The sequence below is a fragment of the Ceratotherium simum genome, chromosome 30 (assembly GCF_057802395.1).
Source record: "Ceratotherium simum simum isolate JZ-2026a chromosome 30, ASM5780239v1, whole genome shotgun sequence".
NCBI lineage: Eukaryota > Metazoa > Chordata > Mammalia > Perissodactyla > Rhinocerotidae > Ceratotherium > Ceratotherium simum.
The window spans coordinates 15,786,692-15,800,984 of record NC_141929.1 but is presented as its reverse complement, the minus strand read 5'-3'; the positions used below and the strand labels follow the sequence as shown (position 1 = coordinate 15,800,984).

General features: G+C 43.1%; 1 protein-coding gene across 3 annotated transcripts in view; it reads left to right on the top strand.

Annotated features, from left to right (window-relative positions):
- PKD1L3 (polycystin 1 like 3, transient receptor potential channel interacting) overlaps positions 1-14,293 on the top strand; it is a 357,135-nt gene that overhangs the window by 253,046 nt on the left and 89,796 nt on the right. The window lies entirely within an intron of this gene.

Sequence of the window (14,293 nt, the reverse complement as noted above, 5' to 3'; positions counted from 1 at the left end):
CCAGACGCAAAAAGACAAATATTGTATGATTCCACTTATTTGAAATATCTAGAAAAGCAAATTCATAGAGACAGAAAGCAGATTAGAGGTTACCAGGGGCTGGGAGAGGGAGGAATGGAGAGTTATTGCTTAATGGGTACAGAGTTTCTGTTCAAGGTGACGAAAAAGTTTTGGAAACAGTGGTGGTGATTGTTGCACAATGTTGTGAATGTAATTAATACCACTGAATTGTACACTTTAGAATTGCTAAAATCAGAAATTTTATGTTATGTATATTTTATCACAATAAAAAATTCAAGAAAAAAGTAAACTTCTTTTTCTTCGAGTCAAAAATTTTTTCAAAAGCAAACAAAACTAAGCAATATATTGTGTAAGCATAGATGCCAAGGAGACGAAAACTATATTTTTAAAAATTTTAACAATGAAAAACACAATATGTAAAATGTTAAAGTGTTAAATGTAAAATGTTAAAATGTAAAAAGGCACGTAGATAAATATAAATATAAATAAATTATTGTTTAGTGATCCAGCTTTTGGGCTGGGTGATAGGTTCATGAATATGCATTTTATTATTGTGCTTTATTTATTTATTTTTGGGGAAGATTAGCCCTGAGCTAACATCTGTTGCCAATCCTCTTCTTTTTGCTGAGGAGGATTGGCCCTGGGCTAACATCCGTGCCCATCTTCCTCCACTTTATATGTGGGACACCTGACACAGCATGGCTTGATAAGCAGTGCATAGGGCCGCGCCCAGGATCCAAACCTGCGAACCCTGGGCTGCCAAAGCAGAACGCGCAAACTTAACCACTACGCCACCGGGCCTGGCCCAACTGTGCTTTATTTTTAAAAAGATATGTATATTACACACACACACACACACATATATACCTCACATATAATATTTATAGATTTCAAATAACATTTAAAAATATGAAGGAGGGGGAATCACCTGACAAACTTATTAAGAAGCAAAGCCCAGGCCCCTCCTTCCAGAGACTTGATTCCACAGGTCTGAGCAGGGTCTGAGAATCTGCATTTTAAATGCCCATGACTTCTCCCGTCCCTGTGTACACACTGCAATGTGGTTGTGCAGCTCTATGGTCCCGTGACATGGAACAGGGGGGCTCTCTGCTTGGGCTGCAGCTACCCCTCGTACAGCATCTAAAGTGAAACATCTCTCACCACCACTGCAGAATAAATGCTTACCCACCATGTGCACAAAAATCTGCATTTCCCTTATGAACAAAACCTGAACTCTATTACACCAACCGCTTGTCTTGGGCAACAAGGTAGCATTCACAGCCTCCCTGCCCTGGGCATCTTTAATTAACTTGATGATAAAGAGTGTCCAGCCCAAAGGCCTCTCTGTCAATTGGGAATTGGGAGGGGACAAGATGAGGAGGTGGTAAGTAGGGGGCCTCTGTGTAGCCAGCCACAGGAGGTAGTGAATACATTTTGTAGGGAGAACAGAAAGCAGAAAAGCTTGAAAGACTAATAAGGCAAGACAGCAGTTAGCAGAGGAACTTGAAAGGCAGAGTTTAGATTTTGAAAGGAAAAAATTATTTTTAAAAGTTTGTTCTGCCATTATGAAACTCTTGGAATTCTGCAAGCTACAGAAAAGTAAAAATAAGAAAAAGTCCTCACATTATTTCACTACGCCAAGACAACCAATAACCACTATTAACACTTTAGTATTACTTCCTTCCAGGCTTTTCTCTGTACACATTTTTACATAGTTTTGATCATTCTTCATACAGAATTTTTGTGATCTGCCTTTTTTAACCAACATTATAGGAATTTTCCACATCACAGCAAACCTTTTTAAAACATTTTTAATGCCATATCATATTCCTAACTTAAAGATGTATCAATATGTTTTAAATTTTCCCTTACTATTAGGCAGTTAAGATGATTCTAATTTTGTCTTATTTGTCTCTTATAAATATCTTACACAAACAGAAGGAAGTGAGGTAGGAGGCCAGGCTCATTTTATTCCATATGGATGTACAATTGATCCAGCATCATTTACTAAAAACACCAAATCAGAAGTGTTCAGCTCGATGAATCTTCATATATGTATAACACCTGTGTAATCAACACTCAGATCAAGATATCGAATATTTCCGACACCCCAGAAGACTACTTTGGGTTCCTTCCAGTCAACACCCCACCCCCAAAAAGTAACCACTGTTCTGACTTCTATCGTGAAAGAATAGTTTTGCCTATTCTTGAACTTCGTATAAATAGAATCAGATGGTAGTCCTTCTTTGTTCCTGGCTCTTTTGCCCATCCTTATGTCTGTGAGAATCATCCCTGTTGTCACATTAGTTTACTTCTTTTTTATTGCTGAGAAGTATCCCATCGTATGAATAAGCCACAGTTGATTTATCCATTCTCTTGTTGGATGTTAGAATTAATTCCAGTTTGGGGCCATTATAAACAAAGCTGCTGTGAATATTCTTGCACATGTGTTTGGTGGATACATGCTCTCTTTTCTCTTGGATAAATACCTTGTTGTGTCATAGGGTAGGTGTATGTTTAGCTTTACTAGATACTGCCGAACGCTTCTCCAGTGTACACTCCCACCAGCAATATAGCAAAGTTCCAGATGCTCCATATCCTTGCCAATACATTTTAATTTTAGCCATGCTGGTGTATATGCAGTAAAATATAATAATGGCTTTAATTTGCATCTCCTGGATATCTAATGATATGTAGAGCACATCTTACATTCTTATTGGTCCATTTAAGTATCCTCTCTGTGAAGTGTCTTTCCTTGTTGATTTGAAGGAGTTTTTTTTTTTAAAGGTATTCTGAATAGTAATCTTTTGCTAAATAATTGTATTGTAAACATCTTCTCCCATTCTGTGGCTTGTCTTTTCACTCTCTTAATCATGTATTTTGTTGAACAGAAGTACAGGCATTCTTGATTTTAATAAGCCCTAGTTTATCATTTTTTTAAATTTTATGGTTAGTGCTTTTTGTGTCCTGATTAAGAAATCTTAGCCTACAAGGTCATGACAACATTCTCCTAAATTTTATTCTAGAAATGTATTGTTTTACCTTTCACATTTAGATCTATGATCCATGTGGAATTAATATTTGTATACGATGTAAGATAAAAGTTCAAGTTCATTTTTTTCCATATTAGATGTGCAATTGATCCAGTATCATTTACTAAAATGATCATCCTTTGCCCCTGAATTGCAGTGATAGGGGTATCTGTGTTAGAAATTAGGTGACCATATATGTGTTGTTCTCTCTCTGTATTCTTTATTCTGTTCCATTAGTCTATTTGTCTAATCTTGGGCTAGTGCCACTCTGTCTTAACAAGGAACTTTACAGTAAATCTCGCTATCTGGTATTATAAGTGTTCCAACTTCATTTTTCTTCCTCAAGATTGTCCTGACTGATTATTCTAGATTCTTTGCATTTCATATAAATTTTAGAATCAGCTTTCAATTTTCACAAAATGTCCTGCTGGGATTTTGATTGGGATTGCATTGAATTTCTAGATAAATTTGGGGAGAATTGACAACAATATTGAGTCTTCCACTCTATAAACATGATATATCTCTTCATTTATTTAGGTTGTTTTTAATTTTAATACTTTGTACATTTTAGTATAGATCTCTTGCAACTCTTTCATTAGATTTATCTCTAAATGTTTGATTTTATGCTATCTTAAATGATATTTTCATTTAATTTTCTAATTTTGTATTACTAATATGGAAAATTACAGTTGATTTTATATATTGACCTTATATCCAGCAACCTTGGTAAATCCACTAATTAAATCTAGTAGCTTTATTAATGTTCTAAATTTTTTTAGGTACACAATTGTTTGGAGGGATTTGCTAATGAAAGCCATATAGGCCTGTAGTTTTCTTGTAGGAAGATTTTAAATTTCAGATTCAATTTCTTTACTAGATAAAAGACTATTCAGATTTTCTATTTTTTCTAGTAGTGGGTTGTGTTTCTCTGGAAATTTGCCCATTTCAGCAAAGTTGTCAAATTTGCTGGCACAAAGCTCTTCCCAGCATTACTTTAATTATATTTTATTTTTATTACTTTATTATATTTTTAATATCAGTAAGATTGATAGTGATGCCCTTTCTTTCATTCCTGATATTGATAATTTGTGTTTTCTTGGTTTTTTTCTTGAAAAGTCTCACTAGGAATTTATCAATTATATTAACTTTTCAAAATTCAAATTTTGCCTGAGTTGATTTTCTCTGTTGTTTGTCTCTTTTCTCTTTCAATGATTTCCTCTCTTATCTTTATTTCCTTTTTTTCACTTACTTTAGGTTTATTTATTTAATTTTGTTTTTTTGATCTTCTTAAAGTAGAAACATATCAATTTTAACTTTTTATTTCTAATACATGCATTTAAAATTATATATTTCTCCCTACATGCTCCTCTACCTATATCCCACTTCTACTGGAAATTATGTGAGGAATGAGTTTATCGGAGCACCGAATATGAAAGAAGGAATAGTCGAGGCCGGCCCGGTGGCACAGCGGTTAAGTGCGCACGCTCCGCTGCGGCGGCCCGGGCTTTGCAGGTTCAGATCCCAGGTGTGCAACACACCGCTTGTCAGGCCATGCTGTGGCGGCATCACATATAAAGTAGAGGAAGATAGGCACAGATGTTAGCTCAGGGCCAGTCTTCCTCAGCAAAAAGGAGGAGGATTGGCATTGGATGTTAGCTCAGGTCTGGTCTTCCTCACAAAAAAAAAAAAAAAAGGAATAGTCATTCATTCATCAAGTCTTTATCAGGTGTCTACAATATGCCTAGTGTTCTGGGTGCTGAGGGTGTAAGAGAGAACCAATCAGACAAAATCCCTGCCCTGCTGGCGCTGACATTCTAATGAGAATGTAGAGGATGATTAGTGGATGGAGCTGGAAAGACATCATTATTTGAGACAGAAGAGTGCACCAGATATAATGAGCAGAATCTCTTAAGGATGTGGTCCATGAAACCTAGGAGTTGAAAAAAGCTTGAAGAAAGCAGAAATAGTGTATCTTAACAGTTCCCAAACTTTGCTGTACTTTAGAATCTCCTGGGGTCTCTTAAAAGTCCTGATGCCCTTGGGGCCAGCCCTGTGGCCTAGTGGTTAAGTTCACCTGCTCCACTTTGGCAGCCCAGGTTTGGTTCCTGGGTGTGGACCTATACCATTCATCAGGTCATGCTGTGGTGGCAACCTACATACAAAATAGAGGAATGTTGGCACAGATGTTAGCACAGGGTGAATCTTCCTCAGCAAAAAAAAAAATCCTGATGCCCAGGTTGTACCCCATCCCTATTACATCAGAATGCATGGGGGTGGGTGCCAGGCATCAGGATTTTTTAAAGCTAGCCAAGTGATTCCAAGTGCAGCAAAATTTGAGAACCACTGCCATGTCATCAAATTTAATGTCCTATGAATTAGAAGAAAGAGAAAACTCTGCCAATTAAATTCTGACAAAGTGTTTAAGGTGCCGTCAATGTTAGATGCACCTCCATTTCAGAGATGTTAAAAGTGGAAAATTAACCAGCCTCTCAGAATTGATGAAATACTGTGGTCACGAGTACATGAGCAGCCATAGAAGGAGAACCACTGGATCTTCCCAGGAGTGTACATGACCTTAGAACAGAATGAATAGGGGCCAGCCCCATGGCTTAGCGGTTAAGTGTGTGCACTCTGCTACTGGCGGCCTGGGTCCGGATCCCAGACGCGCACGATGCACCGCTTCTCCAGCCATGCTGAGGCCACGTCCCACATACAGCAACTAGAAGGATGTGCAACTATGACGTACAACTATCTACTGGGGCTTTGGGGGAAAAAATAAATAAATAAAGTTAAAAAAAATGTTAAAAAGAACAGAATGAATAGTTGAGTGTTGAATTCAGAACAGCACATGTTGTTCAAAATTTCAGTTTGTCTCGATAAGAAAATTAAACAAAGATGTGCCCGCTATTACACCTCTTTCTAGGTTATTTCCCTTCCCTCAGTCACCAGGACCGGGGACTACGTGTTCCTGCTGTGCCCAGAACATGGACATTAGTTCCCAACTGTACTTCCTTAGGGCCGGCAGTTCTCTTCTTGAAAACCGGGCCACTGGCAGACATACATACTGATATTTTAAGCTTTTTAAAAAGCTTTCCAAAAGTAGCATCAACCCTGACACGTTCTAAATGAGGAACTTCCATTGTTATCCTCAGACCGGCTTTCTGTCAGTAAAGACAGCCAGCCAGAGCTGGTAAACACATATAGTCTGTCAGAACTTAAAATATAATCTGCCTTTCCCCGTATGAAATTGGTCAGAGGTCACAGGTGTGAGGATATTAATATAAGTTAAAAAACTGAATCTATATTCTGAAGAATTCTCATCAACTTTGCTCAGTTTCTTCAACCTGTGTTTATGGGACAGACGTTCTCCCAGGCCCGGGAAACGACATGGAGGCCATGTTGGCATTGGTGTACTCCCCTTTATCCCAGCGATGGCCGGCGCACACAGAAGCTCAGTGCAGTTGGCTGAATTAAGGGATGATAAGCGCAGCCTCTGCTCTCGAAGAGTTCAGAGTGGGGAGAAATGACTACTGTAATTGTGAATTACAGCATAATTAAATGCTGCCTGTCACATCAGCCTCTTTCTGCAATGAAGACCGGGCGGCGAGGCAGAAAAGCTGTCAGCAGAACCAGCCCTACACGTATCTTAGAAGAGGCACACACCTCATAATAACAGCTAATGTTGTGAGAGTTCTCACTGTGGGCCAGGCACTGTTATCTGTGCCTTCTGTGTGTTTATTCATTGAATTCTTCAACAACCCCTAAGCAGTAGATCCTTTTATTTTCTGATAACCATATTTTTACAAATGGGTACGGAGAGGATAAGGAACTTGCTCAAAGTAACAAAGCTAGTGAGTAAAGGAGGCAGGCTTCACATCCAGGCCGCGCTCTTGGCTGCCCTGGGGTGCTACCTCTCCTGCATGATGAACTTACAGGATTGCCAGGGCCGCCTCACATCGTCAGCCTTGAGTTCTCACCAGTAGAGGCACTTTTAAGGGTCAACTAGAGACAAACCCTTTACTGAGCTCAAGGATTCTGCACCTGGAAGGGATAACCAACCAGCCAGCTAACCACATTGGGTGTGGTGCTAGCTGAGGGTGCTAGTGCTAAGCGGCCATCAAAGCCCATTAAGAACCATGTGTGTCTTAAGACCATGGCCCAGGCAGTGACCCCCTGCGGAGAGGACAAGGAAGACCCTAAAGCACTGGCATCCAAAGCTGGAGAAGCTGACGCTGTGAAAAAGTGGAGGCTCTTTCCAGCATGAGCCTCTGTCCAGGCCCTGGGGGCACCACAGCGGGGAAGCAGGCACAGACCACGTGGGCCGTGGCTGCAAAACACATTAGGAAATAGACCAGGGGAACTGCCTGGACAAGCATTTGGGAGCAGTGTCCCCTGGGTGCCAGCCAGGTTCTGGGAGGAGTTGAGCCACTGACCCCAGTCCCATGACAGGTCTCTCAAAAAGGAATGGTGTTAAAGTGGGGCTCTGCTTTTGAGCCATCGGTGCAAGAAACCACAGATTTGCATAATTATGGCCCCAGGAAATAGTACGAAATTAGTCCTGGCCACACAGAGAAATAGAGAAATCAGTGCAACTATATCTTGCTCAGCCCCCAAGTGCCTCTCCTCTCTGCTAGGGAAGCCCTGGGCTCCTTCCTCTATTGCAGGGTGTGACCCATTGGGTTCTGGTTGGTTGTGTTTGTATTTGTCTCTCTTAGACATGGAGAGATGGTGGGAAACTCAGTTATCTTCATCCCCAACATGTAGCACAGCGACTGGCAGGAAGCAGGATCTCAATAAATGATTGTTGGAAGAATGAGTGAGTGAAAGAACAAATGAGTGTGGGTCAGCCCTATTCTCATACACGCGCACTCACACACATATATATACGTACATATGTGTGCATATAAATAAATATTTGTGTGTGGTTTTTTTAATGGTTATATCAGAGTCTCAAATAGTTGAAATTCTGACCTAACCAGAGTGATTTCTTTTAGGTCCCCAGACTTGGGATCCCCATTTTGCTCTGTTGAGGTAGGAAGATGTCACTGGATCCCTTAAGGACATTCAACATTCCCGATAATGTCAAAGCTCGAAAGGCTGGCCAGTTTCTCAAATAACCAACGACTGAAATGGCAGCAGCAGGTTACATGTCTTCTGCATGCCTGGGGCAGGAAGGGGGTCTTACTGACCTGGGAACGTTCCGACCCTCCAGGCACAGCTTTGTTCTGGACCCACCAGGTCAACCCTAGAGATGACAGGGTGGCAGGTGTTGCAACCAGATTGCCTTCACATGCTGTAACTCCTTTTGTTTCCTGTGACACTTTCCAAACGGCGTTTTCAACACCAGGAAACCTCTCCTTGGCTGACAACAATGCGAGGGGTTCGCATGTTTATTGCATTTCCTCTCCGCAAGGCCCTGCCCTTTGGAGCCTCACCCCTGGGTTGCTGCCCAGGTATTTCAGAAACCCACTGTGTGCCAATTCCAGATCATTCTCACTCTGCTCCTGCACACACACCTCTCGGCCCTGTCCTCTTACACATGACAAGCCACACTAACTTCATTTTTCACATTTTTAACCACAAGCTTCTTACAGAAATTTTCCCTGACTGCCAAAATTCATTCAAAACTAGAGGGTAGGTAACATGATAGTCTGAGCACATTCTCATGGTGTGCTGGCACCAGAGATCTGCACCTAGAGGAAAGAGAAACCCTGAAATGTGTCTTAGCTAGATAGAAAGCAGATAACATATCTTTCAGGCAAATACAAGATTACAGTAGGCCCTAACCTGGCTTCTTTTATTAGCTGGAATTAAGTTCAGCTAAATATGAGAGAAAATCCCAATTAACAGTGATTTAAAGTGACACAAGGTTTTATTTTCTCAAATAAAAGAGACGGGGAAGTAAGCAGACAGAGCTGGTGTTAGCAGTTCTGTGAAGCTCTTTCCAGCTTTTGCCTCTGGGGTGACCCTGATCCTCAAGTCTAAGATGGCCGCCAGAGCTCCAGCCATCATATCCATGTTCCAGGCAACAGAAGACTTCCCAGAAGTTGAACACAATACTTTCACATGTATCTCATTGAGTAGAATTTGGTCATATATCCACACCCAGCTATAATGGGGATCAAAAGCTAAAGGAAATACAGCCTTTATTTTGGGAATCCAGAATGTAGAATGGTCTACAAGGCAACTGGCCTGATCTCTTCAGAGGTGACTTCTAGCTTTAAAAATACTAAAGAGACATATAGGTGAGTCTTGATTGAGTATAGAAGACATTTCAAGGACAATAGGGAAAATTAGAATATGGACTGAAGGTTAGATGGTATTAGAGAATTGTGGCTGATTTTCTTAGGTGATCATAGAATTATGGCTTCATAAGAGCATGTTCTTATTTTTATAAGATGCAGGCTAAGAAGTGTCCCGCATCTAACACTTCCTTCAAAATGGTTCGTCAAAATACAGTATATAAATAGATGAAAAGATTGATAAAGAAAACATGGAAAAGACAGTACGAACTGCTGAGTCTAGGTGGAAGGGGTGTGGATATTTATTATGTTATTCTTTCAACTTTTCTGTCTATCTAAATTTCTTATAGTAAAACTTGGGGGAGAGTAATTCTCTGTTTGGTTTGGCTCTTCCACAGTCTTTTTCACATGAGGTTGAGTGCCTCCTGGTGAGAAGGAATGATGTTGCTGCTGGCGCTCTGGAGCCACTCAGTTCACCCACAGTCTTCGCCAGGGTGGACCCCAGAGCCTGAGGGTGGGGAGAGGAGACTGCCTCTTGGCCTCAGCTTCTCCGGGGGTCTTCCGCAGATACCCAGCATGCAGCACGGCGGCGAGGATCCACAAATCCCATCTCCTACTCCGGATAACAACATGGCAGAAGACAGAAAGTGAATCCAAGACATCTTATGTGGTGGAGGCGTCGGTGGTATCTCAGGACACTTCTGGATAGAAAAGACCCAGTGCTAACGCTGGAAATTGGCAGAATTGCAACCACCCAGCTCACTCACTTCTGAATCCTGACCCAGAGACAGTGTGGGCTAAGAAATGATTGTTGTTTCAGGCTGCTGCATTTGGAACCTTAGGCTCAGCCCTAGCTGGCACCGTGGTTCCTACAGAATGTTCCCCACCTCCACGGGGCTCCAAGCTTTGATCCCTAGACCCCATTCTACTACCTTATTTCAGATCAGTCAAGTGCCCAGGGCAAGTTTCTATGAAAGCAATTTTTGAAAAAGTAAGGGCACACAATAGAAAGTCTGTCTGTTAAAAGAAGATGAAGTTTTGAGGGAAAAGGAGCTAACACTACTTTCCAGAGGTCCTGTGAGCCCCTTTTCCTGCATCAGAAGGAGACACTCAGGCCCTGGGGCCCAGTTCTGCTGACACCTAAGCTGCCTGGTTTGTGGAAGTTATTTTCTCTCTCAGAGCCCTAGTTATATCTATAAATACAGAACTAGTAATACCTATTTGCAGGACTTTTGTGATGATTAAAAATATTAAAAATAACATTTATTAGGAGCGTAGGATGTGCTAAACATTACTGCACTTCATATTTAATCACCACAACAACCCTGTGAGATGGGTACTGGCCTTCTCCCCATTTTACACATTGGGAAACTGAGGGACACGAAATTTACATGATTGCCCGCAGCTAATCACTACATCATGGCTGGCATGTAGTATGCATCTTTGTAAAAGTTTCTGTTAGGATATCGTTTAATCCTCCAAACCATTGTTTTTCCTGGTGAGAAAACAGGACCTCCACGGGGTGGGAGGCCGACTCCAAAGTCTACACTCCTCCCCACCACCCATCCGGAATCGTGGTGTCAGCAGCACATCCCTGGTGCCCTCTTGCCCCCAGCCCGGCTGGGGTGGTCCTTCTGATCTTATTCCCTGCCAGCCTTCCCCTGCTGCTCCTGGCTCCAGGGAGTTAATCGCTGCTGCGGGATGGGATGGGCAGAGCGCCTAAACTGGAGGCCTGAATTCCTGTCTGGCCCACACACCAGTTTTAATGGACTGGCACAATGTCAGCTCAAAGCTTAAACACTTGAGATGCCACATAAAACATGCAGCTTTCTGCCTTCTCTGATCAGGTGAGACGCTGGCTGACCCTCCTGGGTGGCAAGCCACCTGGAGCTGAAGAGCAGGGTCCTCTTCGAGATGGAGCCCGGGCCCTCCACCTGCAACTGAGCAGAGCCAAATGAACCCCCAGTGTCCTGCACACTCAGATTTCCCGCCAGGAGGCACTGAATGAACGCCACCAGTAACCTCCTGAGCTATCCAAGTCACATCCATGTCCCCCCAGGTGACAGTGAGCCAGTCATCTCAGCTCTGGGTCTCCTTGAGAACACCACTCTGATGGGGTGGTTTCCTGCTCCGGTCTCCATGCATAACTGGACAAAGAGTATTGGCTACAGGGCCTGAGCCAGAGCAGTCTATCAGAAGGTCGGCAGGGAAATGGATTTTTTCAAAGCCGTGGGTGAGTGTGACTTGATGTACCTACTCTTGTGAGGGAAAGTGCTGCATGCAGGAAGCCCAGGCCTTCAGATACAGAGCTGAGCCCACTGGTGGGCCCACTGGCGGGAGGAGAAACAGCGAGGGCCACCTGAGACAGTGAGAATGGAGAACCCAGGGAAACCCTTCCCTGGGGTCTACTTAGTAGAAATCACACATGCGCGCACACACACACACACAGAAATGGATGTGGCAGTCACTCTGGCTGCAGCCCAAAGTGGCTTGCTAAACCCACAGTTCTTTTTCCACCAAGGAAGAGACATAAGTCAGCTATTCCCCAGTGAGAAAGTGGAGAAGGAAAAACAGCTTATGCCAGACCAGTACTTGGAAATTCCAGTGTGGAGCAACATAAGAGGAAAGGGGCCCTCTCTTACAAAGCTGGAGAGAAAGTATATATTGGCACAGCCCTCCCTAATGGCAATTGGCAGTCACTGTCAACATTTTAACTGCATATAACCTTTGCCAGAGCGATACCACTTCTGGGAATCTATTCTACAGAAGTTCTGCTGCAAGAGCACAAAGGTACATACAACAGGAGGCACCCCGCAGTGCTGTTCTGCTCGTGATGTGAGAAACTGAAAACAGCCCATGTGTCTACCCATAAGTGAACACTGATGTGTTTATGCTGTGGGAAAGGGCAAGGCAGATCTAAGGGACGGACACTGAAAGACTCCATGATGATACGTGAAAAAAGCAAGTTGCAGGATAAGATTTAACTTTTAACTACGTATATGTAACCAATGTGAAATTGGCAAGCAATGCCAATTACGCAGCTGACACAAAATGCAAGAGTGAACGATGTAAATAGTATTAGCAATTCTGCGCACCATTCCACTCGTTGATCTTGGGCCCCAAAGAGAGACTCAGGCGTCATCAGTCTGGTGCTCCTCCCGTGTGTCTCCCAGCCTTGTGCATTTCTCTGGGCTCTGAGTGTAGTTTCAGTGTTAAAGAAAATAGGTACTCCTGGGGCCGGCCCGGTGGCATAAGCAGTTATGTGCGCGCACTCCGCGCTTCACTGTGGCGGTGGCCCGGGGTTCGTGGGTTTGGATCCTGGGCGTGCACTGACGCACCACTTGTCAAGCTATGCTGTGGCAGTTTCCATATAAAGTAGAGGAAGATGGGCACAAATGTTAGCTCTGGGCCAATCTTCCTCAGCAAAAAAAAAAAATAAATAAAAGTGGAAGATTGGCATCAGATGTTAGCTCAGGGCTGATCTTCCTCACACACAAAAAAATAGGTACTCCTTACAGCACATGGCCCCTGAATCCCTGAATCCATAGGCCCAAAGTAAGTAGCAAGCCAGCTACTTACTGTGGTGCTCAAGGGAAGAAACAGCAGCCTGTTACATCTGTGCTGAGAGACAGAGTGTCAGTCTCCAACAGAGAACCTGCCAAAGGGTAACTCTTCCCCCTTTCCCCTCCCTTTCCTGAGACGTTCAGTCATAAAGCCATTCGGTGGCACAGAGCAAGGTAGGTGCCTGCAATGGGGGTGCAAGAGGAGCACAGGCTCAAAGCAGAGTGTCAAAGCCCACACGGAATGAGGAGGGTGTCCACAAAGAGTGTGTGTGTGTGTGTGTGTGTGTGTGTGTGTGTGTAGCTACTTGGTGTGGAGTGTCAGAGTCCCAGCTGGTGAGGAAAGTGACCATGCAGGGGGACAGGCCAGCACAAGGGATGCAGCCTAAATGGGATAAGGAGGATGTCTGCCCCGGGAAGCATCCTGGAGCAGACGTTAGAGCTGCACAAAGTGAGGGGGGTGCCTATGGGGTGGGGATCTTGGAGGGTGTCAGGATCCCAGCAAGGGAAAAGATGCCCACACATGGTAGTGAAGTGGAAACCAGAGATTAGCTACGTACAAGAGGATGGATCAAATGAGAAAACAGAGGAAGTATAAAGGGAGCCAGGGTTTCCTGCTTTCATAGGAGGGAGTCACGAATTTGGAAAGGGAAGAAACTAGCATGAACCTTATGGTTTGGGATTGGAATTGAAGGTATCAGTCTGAACTCATGGTTTTCAATATATAAAGATAGGGAAATATAGATGTGTGTGTGCACAGGTATATTCCCCAGTACTGTCCACTGAGAGAGACTGGGAACAGCAACACTCCTGTGGCAATGAGCATCCAGATCTTGGTTTCTAAGTGTCATTCTACAATGAAAGGAACCGGGCTCGTTGAGAAATGGCTGGTTCCTGAGCTAGGCCAGGGAAATTATCTGATGAGCCTGGAATATCTTGTGCCAGAAAGCAAGGAGATATGCAAAGAATGATGGAGACATGTGAAAAGGACACAGAAGCCACCTGAAGAGGCTCCCATTGGCTGAATATAGGAAATTTGGTTATCAAAATACTGATAGTAATGGATTATGAGCCACTGAATAAAATTGAAAATTATGAGGGAGGCCACACTGATATAAATAAACAAATAAAATGAAGGTTTGATGAGGAACAAGATAATTACATAGTTTCAAAGTAGTCCCCTACAAAATACTCATTAATTACAAAGAAAAATGAATGACTTGATAATGGAGAAGCCTGGCAGACACACTTCAAGTGACCCGAGTGAACATTACAGTAATAGGACAAATTGAAATTGTGTGTCACCTGGCGGGATGCAGTGAGAGCACACCATTGCTTCTGTAACGTCCCTGCCGAAGCTGCATAGCCTGAATCCAGTCACGAGGAAACACCAGTCTCAAATGAGGGCCAGTCTACACAATAACTGGCCTACCATCTT